This window comes from Capra hircus, chromosome 29, assembly GCF_001704415.2.
Source record: "Capra hircus breed San Clemente chromosome 29, ASM170441v1, whole genome shotgun sequence".
NCBI lineage: Eukaryota > Metazoa > Chordata > Mammalia > Artiodactyla > Bovidae > Capra > Capra hircus.
Genome location: NC_030836.1, coordinates 39047344 through 39056419, shown reverse-complemented (window position 1 = coordinate 39056419; position 9076 = coordinate 39047344). Strand labels below are relative to the sequence as shown.

The 9076-nt window shown below is 45.4% G+C and overlaps 1 pseudogene; it reads left to right on the top strand.

The window, feature by feature from the left end:
- On the top strand, positions 549 to 8800 carry LOC102171319 (annotated as a pseudogene).

Genomic DNA, 9076 nt, shown 5'->3' with positions numbered 1-9076 from the left:
CAGGCATGGATAGATGTCTTGCAGGAATAGGCCTTGGGAGTCCTGGATGAGTCATTAAACTGATTGTCTTTACTTTGGCTGCCACAGTAGTTTCGTCTTCTTTGATTGGGAAGACATTTCTAAATTATTTTTTTGTATGTTTGGTTTGGCAGACAAAATTTTTCATGACATAGACTCTATGGGGAAATTATATCAGAAATATATCCATTTATCTTCAGCAGTTAAATATTCTTGGTTTGTATGTCCCTGATGATCTTTCTTTATAAGTAGGAAGGAAACACACATGTTCAGTGTGCATTCAGTCTCTTTTAAAATCAACCGACATGAATTAAATTCCTCTCTGTCCCCACTGCACTCCCAACTCTAGGCAAGAAATAAATACCTGCAGAGACTCAAGGCTGATTCCAGCCAATCACTGTGGAGATTTCGTTCCCACTGTTTTCGGTGGAAAAAAAAATTAGTTGCTAACATTAAAATCAGTAGATTGTAGATAAATATCCAAACTTCTGATTCTCTTGAAAACGTGGTCAATTGGCCTGCTTTCCAGCATGGGTGAAGTGGAGGAAAGGCTGCTCCCAGTGGTAAGACCTGCGTGGCCCAGGATTAAACATGGCCACCTAGTCCTAGTATCATATCTCCTGCCTCCAGGGACCATGACTTTGTGAGAACTAGACTGCTAGCTCTCTTAAGATAAAGACCACTTTTGTCTTCATCAGCTTTGACTTTGAAGGCTTTAATCCAGAACCTAGCACAGAGTTCTTCCTTGTACATTTGTGTGTGATATAAAATTCCTTGTGGATGCATATGGCATTTCTTTCAATGCTGAAACCATGCAATTGAAGTATTGCTCTGCCCTAAATCTTTGATGCAGACAGGCATCATAGGTGCCCCTGATGTCTGCCATTAGACCCACTACCTAAAGCCAGTATGTCCCTGGGCTGTCCCTGAAGTCTTCGCTTTGCCATTTGATAACTTATCCTCCTAGCAATCTCCTCTCCAATGAAGATAGCAATGCATATCTCATGAAGTGCCTAGGAAGATGACACAAAACCACGAATGTCGAGCGTGGCCCTTGGTATCCATTTTTATGATGTTCTTAGCCGTTTTTTTTTTTTTTTTCTCCAAGTAGGCAAGGTTTCCCATCTTCTTAGATGTCCATACAGATCAGTTTGATTTTCCAGCCAAACTTCAAGGAAGAGATTACAGTTCAATTCCCTGTATTCTGAGAAGCTTCAAAGTACACTCGCCAAGGACACTGATGAAGGTAAAGATTTTATCAAGACCTTTGTGTTTTTTCAGACCTATTATTGGCCTAAAGGGCTAAACTTGGGCATGTCAGAGCATATATAACTAAGGGCTCCTGGTCACCACTACATGCTAAGAACCTGAACATTTCTGAGTACTTGGAGCCAGGAAAGAAGCGTGAAGTGGCTTGTGCTCCTCAGGCTGGTGGCCTTCTCAGATTGCATAGTCATGTAAGTATGGAGACTGTAAGCCACATCATATTCATTTCTGTGATTTTTCTTTTCATCTGATTATTCTATTCATCAGTTTTAGAAGGGAATTGAATATTTCCCTGACAATCTTAAAGTTCAAACCTTACTTATTGATAAGTACTTTGCTATAGGAACTGTGGGTCCCAAGGGTCTTGATGTCGATTTGCATAGCTGCACAACTCTTGGGGTCCAGTCATGTCATGACCTATTGAAACTGGAACTCCTTGCAATTTTCAGTGCACAGTCAATGCAGATGTAGGTGTGCTCCTGTGGAATAGCACTTTTTTACCTTTTATTTAGCATGTTTTCTTTGTTCCCTCTCTGCTTCAGTGTGTATATGTCTATGTCTGCATCTCTATATCACTATCATTTATCTCTCCATCTCTTTGGAAGGCTCTGAGTGTTTTTCTCTCTGTGTTGTTTCTTTTAATTTTTCATTTGACTCATCCTTCCTTCTTGAGCCTCTACATTTCCCTAACTTGTTCCCTATCTCCTGGATTATTTTTTCAACCATCTCTTCTCTTTCAACTTGGAGAAAGGTTGGGAGAGTTATTTATTCACTGTTTTATATATGACAAGCAGTGTGACCACAGCCAATTCACAAACCTCTTGTATTTCAATTCCTCCCTTGTAAAAGAGGACAGGAATTCCCCTTCTGCCTCCTTCCCTGAGCTTCTATGAAAAGGATACAGTCGGATGGCAACAGCAGTACTAATGGCTGTCATTGTTGAGATCTCCTATTTACCAGGCACCTTATATCCACCACTTCACTATCCCCAAAATATTCTATTTGGAGGGTTTGAATCATTACATTCCGCCATTTTCCTGAAGGGACACTGAGACCTCACATGTTCATATGGCCTACCCAACATTACAGAACAGAATCTTTATTCAAACCTATGTCTTTGCCATGGAATATGAATAAAATTCTGATACTAAGGTGACTCATGAAAATGATTGGAAAATACACAGTGCCATTACAATGACAGTTATACCTTAACACTGACAGCTAATTGTAGCTGCTTCTTTGTTTTCTTTGTCAAAAGCTCGATGAAGGAATACCTCTAACAAAAGTGAAGACCATGAGAAAAACCCTCAGTGAAAAAAAACATGCTGAACAATTTCGTGAAGGAACATACTTACAGACTGTCCCAGATTTCTTCTCGTGTCTCAAATATAACTATTCACCCCTTGAGGAACATCATGGATGTGAGTGTTTTGGGAAGATGGTGCTCCACAGCGCCCCCTGGTGCTCTAGCCTAGCACTGGGGTCATCTCGAGGTGAAGGGTGGGATGTTGGGGCTGGGGCTCCAGGAGGTTTCTGCAGGAGGTAGAAACCCTGGGCAACAGAGGCCCCATCCAAAGGAGAAGGCTCTATCATCCTCACCTCTTAATCTTGGTGACTGGGTCCAGAAATTACTAGGTGGCAGGTAAATATCAATTTCTGTGTCAAAGATGTGTCATTAGTTTGATGGAGATAGTTCCTTCTGAGGAGAAGGCAACGGCGACCCACTTCAGTCTTCTTGCCTGGAAAAACCCAAGGATGGAGGAGCCTGGTAGGCTGCAGTCCATGGGGTTACTAAGAGTCAGACACGACTGAGCGACTTCACTTTCCCTTTTTACTTTCCTGAATTGGAGAAGGAAATGGCAACCCGCTCCAGTGTTCTTGCCTGAAGAATCCTTAGGACAGGGGAGCCTAGAGCTCCTGTCTATGGCGTTGCACAGAATCGGACATGACTGAAGCGACTTAGCAGCAGCAGCAGCAGATCCTTCTGAACTAAGGGAGTCACTCAATTACAGACGAAGAGTGAATCACCTCTGATGAAAAGGTAGAACCAACTGCAAAGCAACTGTGAATCCCCAGGCAGAGGAATTCAGTTTCCACAGATGCAAGAACCACAGCAGTGAAAAGTTACGGAACCCGTATTCCGTGTAAGGCCATCAGAATCTATCAAAGTGCTTACTGTTTTTAGATTAGAAAAGGGCTTATTTTGTCTTCAAGGATGCCCATGCCAGCCTGAGAGATAGGCAAAGAGTAAATACATGTCAAATGAAAGGGTCACCTGTGTGGTGTTGATTGGATGTGGTCTGAGTTTGGAGGGAGTGGCTGGGGTTGATCAAGAAGGACCTCCTGGAGAAGAGGGTGCTGCAGCTGGGTTTGAAGACACTATAGAGTTCTCAAATGAAGGCACCAGGACTTCCCTGGGTGTCCAGCGGTCCTGGAGGCCCAGTGGATATGCCTCTGGGCTTGCCATGAAGGAGGTATCACTTCAAAGCCTGGTCAGAGAATCAATATCCTGCATACAATGTAGCGCAGGAAAAATATATCACATGCAGACTCCACTGTGATCAAAGGCTGTGAGCTGCACAGTGGTGAGAAAGTGATCTCAAGAGATATGTGACACCCAAAGGGAGGCAGCAGTGTGGGAATAGAGGGTAGCCAGTTCTACACTAACCCACTCCCTTCTTCTCCCTGTAGATGCTGTACATGGGTAACATCACCATTGGAACACCTCAGGAATTCCAGGTTGTCTTTGACACAGGCTCATCTGACTTGTGGGTGCCCTCCTTATTTTGCCCCAGTCCAGCCTGTTGGGAGTATAGACACCCCCTACCCAGACCATCTTTCAATTACCCTGATGCCCTGTTTTCCACCCTTAGCACCTGATGACACTCATCTCTTGTGTCTACAGCTACACAAGTTAGGTTCACACATTAAAAGTCTTCCACCTTCCTGCCTACCCAAAAGACCTTCAGCATCGCCTATCGATCTGGGAGCATAAAGGGATTTCTTGCTTATGACACCGTTCGGGTAATCTGTAAACAGAAGCTGAGTCAGGACTGGCTTTGGAGTGACCTGTGCTTGCAAAACAGATGCAGGACCATCTGGCAGGACCCTTCCTAGCCTAACTCCCATAGATATTGGCTATCTTACGCACAGGATTATGTGTCTGGGGAGGCAGTGCCCATGGTGACACATGAGTAAACAGATTAGCTAACCCAGAAAGTGGTTTGAGGTGTGGGCTTGCAGCTCCTCGTCCCATGAGCACTTCAAGGTTCATTTTGCTAGGAGTAAGAAGAGGGGAAAAAACCACCCCCTTTTATATTCACAGACTGTTCCAGGCACTTTCAGGTAATAATTGCTTTAATCTGCAACAACCCCACACAGCACATGGTCTGATTAGCTCATGAGACATGTGAGGAAACAGGTACAGACAGCAAGGGCCTTGCTGAGGGCATGCATATGATATGTGGTGGAGCTGGGCTGGCTTTTCAAGAATGCACTTGCTGTGGGATGTTTGGGACATGATAAAACTGATCTGGGCACTCTGGGGGCAGTCAAGGGCTTCAAGTATTCAAAGTGGGAAACTGGAGGCCAGAGATGTCAGAGACCTTGATAAATGAGTTCTTACTCTAGGAGACCTTTGAGAGTCTAATAAAACCTATGACCTGCCTCTCCAAAGTACTTGAATAGTTCCCCTCTCTCTCTTTCTCTTTCATACACACTCAAAGAAATACATACATATCCCCAAAAGTGAATTTCCCAGGCAATAATTTCATAGAACCATGCAAGTAAGATTGGGTTTTGAGCTTCTATCTTCCCTGACAGATGCAGAATCCACAGTTCCTTACATACAGAGAATGCAGTCCATTCCTGTCATTACATCATGCCAGAGAGAAGGCTATCTTGCTCTCGACTCATTTTGTCCACAAGGTGGCACCAATGGGTCATGGCCTGACTCTTGGTTGCCCCACCTGGACAGAAGACACAAGGCCAATTTGACTCAGGTGGTGTTTTTCAGAGGGGCAGATGTTTTAAAATTCACAGCCTCACACAAATAGAACCCCAATTCCCCTCCAACCTTGTTCTAACTGTCTGAGGTCCACCAAAGACAGAGCCCAGCCTCAATTCTTCTTTGAGGATGTAATGGCAATGCACCCCAGCCCAGTCCTAGCCCCATTTCACGTATCTATAAGTGGGAACACTCTTCTCTCCCACAGATTGGGGACCTTGTAAATACTGACCAGCAGTTCGCTCTAAGCATGGTGGAATCTGGGTTTGAGGGTATACCTTTTGATGGTGTCTTGGGCTTGAACTACCCCAACATATCCTTCACTGGAGCCATCCCCATCTTTGACAACCTGAAGAATCAAGGTGCCATTTCTAAGCCTGTTTTTGCCTTCTACTTGAGCAAGTAAGTCAGAGATGGACAATCCCTTTCTCCAAATTAGCTGTGAGATGCTTTCAGTTGCTTGAAAATTATAGAACACTTGATAATGGAGTATTCTGAGAGATAATCTAACCTAGGATAACTATGGCCCCAGGGCCCTACCTGGCACCACCGCTTGTTTTTATGAATAATGTTTTATTGGAATACATACCTGCTCCTGGGCTCAAGACTAGTAACTTGGTCTAGGGGGCTGAGTGAGGAGGAAGACTAAAGGAAGACAACACAAAAGAAGTTGAAGGGAAAAGCAATAGGATTTTCTTATGAATTTGATAAGGAAGGAAAGAGAAGGATGTTGGATATCTTTCCTTCATCATTAGCATTCCGCTAGGAGCCCAGGACCAGCTACCCACTTTGCAGGTGCCAGTGAAAAATAAAAGTGTGGGACACAAAACAAAATGTGGGATCCCTTGTTCAAGAAACAGTATTCATTTTAAGACAGGGAGAACAGAGGTAGGGTCCCCTCTGAGTGTGGGACCCTTTAGCTGCAGAGGTCACAGGCCAGTGGAGCAAACTCTGGGTGACCTGTACCCACATCCTTAGCACTCCCAGGCTTTGATTTTCCTGAAAAATGACAAGCTGGACGAGGGGAAAGCAAAAACTTTTCAGCACCATGTCATCTGAGGGTTTCTGAGCACACAGGTAGCAGGAGGTCCTGGGCCTCTTCAAAAGACATAGTGGGTGGAGCCCAGCCATGTGATTCAGCTTCTAACCTCCTCTGTGCCACTCATTAGCCAGTAACTGACCTCACTCTGGTTCTCAATCGTTCCTAGCCTTGATTTCTGCATCTGTAAATGGAGACTTTATTAGCGCCATGATGGGTAGACAAGCACAAACCCAAGCTTTCCAACAGTGCTGTTGTTACTGTCCTCCACAGATCTCCCGCTCTTTTCTCTCTACCGATGCAGTGGAAAGGCAGCGTGGTGATTTTTGGAGGGGTGGACAAGCCTACTACCAGGGAGCGCTCAACTGAGTACCATTGATCCAAGCGGAAGACTGGCCTGTACACATGGACCGGTAAGCCTCTCCCTCTGAGGGTCAGCCCAACTGATGCTCCACATCTGTACATGGACACAGGCAGAGACACACAAATGGATTCTCAGACATATAGTAACATAGACATATACACCACCCACAGCGACACAGACAGACACACAGACACATGGAAACACACAAGCAAACACACATAAACAGAGACACATATAAACATGCATAGCTAGTCAGAGACACAAAAGCACAATTAGAGTCACATACAAACACATATACAAACAAACACATAAACACATAGATACGCAAACAACCCATGGGTTCATAGTCCCCAGGCCTTCTGACCAGGGCTCTGACCAGGGTACTAAATGGGTCCAGAGAGTTCTGTGCACCTGGGAGAGGGCTGCACCCACTGCCCTGTGAGGTGTGGAGCGTGGTTAGAGGACTCTACAGTGTGCTGAACAGAGGATCGGGGAGGATTACACCAAACTGAACAGAGTTATAAGATGACCAACTGTCCAGGGCTACCTGAGACCAAGGAAGTTCTCAGTACAGAAAAATGTCAGTTTAAAGACAGGGAAATTCCTAAGCAAATGGGGAAAACTGGTCTTCTTAGGGAGCAGCTACCCAGCAGTGGAGAGAGGATGGCTGAGTCTAAAGACTTCAAAGCAACTAAAAAAAAAGACACCCCACGTACCTGGGCACACAGTGGGGCAGGGGCTAGAACAGAGAATCAGGAATGGGGGATCCAGGAATGACCTGAGGACAAGAGGCATAATTGACAGGATTCTGTGTGATACCCTCAGACAAAAGCTGACCTGTCCTTTGGAGTTTCTGTGGGCTAGTCATGTATTTCCTAGCCAGGGTGTCAGGGTCTAAGCTGGTTGTAGGAGCAGTGCTGGGAGACACCCTTTCCCAGAGGAGCCCCTCTCTTCCTCAACTATGAGAATCTACTGTCCCTGCGAATCTCCTGCTTCATTCCGTGGTTGACCCATGATTTGTTTCCCACTAGATACAGCTCTCTGGATGTTTCTCATTCATTATTTTCACATTCTTCATTCACTCACTAAACAGACAAGCATTGGGCACCCACTGTGTACCAGGCACTTTAGGGAGGCAATGAAAATAAAACTCGCCCTCACATCCAAGAAGGCAGATGCACAAGAAATGACACACAATGCTGTCTAGTGCATTGCGACTTTGGTACACACTCATGACACACACACATAGTCAATTGTGACTTTCAAAATTGACTATGTGTGTGTGTCATTTCTTGTGCATCTGCCTTCTTGGATGGGAAGGTGAAATAGTGAATTGTGACTTTTGTACATGCTAGACATGAGAGGCACCCCACTCCAGTACTCTTGCCTGGAAAATCCCACGGACGGAGGAGCCTGGTAGGCTGCAGTCCATGGGGTCGCAAAGAGTTGGACACGACTGAGTGACGTCACTTTCATTTTTCACTTTCATGCATTGGAGAAAGTAATGGCAACCCACTTCAGTATTCTTGCCTGGAGAATCCCAGGGACGGGGGAGCCTGATGGGCTGCCGTCTATGGGGTCACACAGAGTCAGACACAATTGAAGTAACTTAGCAGCAGCAGCAGCATACATGAGAAAGGGTCAACAGAAAGTGACCAAGACAGGAGACTGATAAACACCAGGGAAAGACTTCCCTGAATCAATGATAATTAAGCTGGAATCTGGAAGATGAGAAGAAATTTGCTAGTCAAAGTGGAGGGGACTCTTCTAGGAAGGACGACCAGCTTGTGTAAGATACAGAATATCCTGGTGTATTCAAGTACTGCATTCAAGGATGTCAAGGAAGGTACCATGTGGAGAGCAAAGGAAAAGAGTCAGCACAGAAGATGAAGGGCTGTTTAGGAGACAGTCGGGAAGGGGGCAGCTCTGGGGAGACTCAGAGCAGCCTTGATGCCTGCTTTGTCACACTGTCTCTCAGCAGCTACATGAAAAGAAAGGTTATTGCTTGTTCTGGTGGCTGCGAGGCCCTTGTGGACATCAGGGCCCAAGAAAACTAGTCAGTAATATCCAGAAGCTCATCGGCACCACACCATGGCATTCCGAGTGAAGGGTCATGCCCCACGGTCACTCCCAGTCTCCACACACAAGAAGGATCTCCAGGGCTAAGCTCTCTCCCTCTCTCTCTAACTACACTAGGTTTCATGTTTTGCGTTCAATAACTTTCTCACTATTATCTTCACTATCAGCGGCATCAGATACCCAGTGCTAGCTTGAGCCTACATCCTCAAGGTGAGGGGAGAACCCTGAGGGATAGTTCTCAAATAGGAACTTGCAGAAACCCTTGTGCAGCATCTTCTAGGAGGGCGCCCTCTGCAGGCCATCT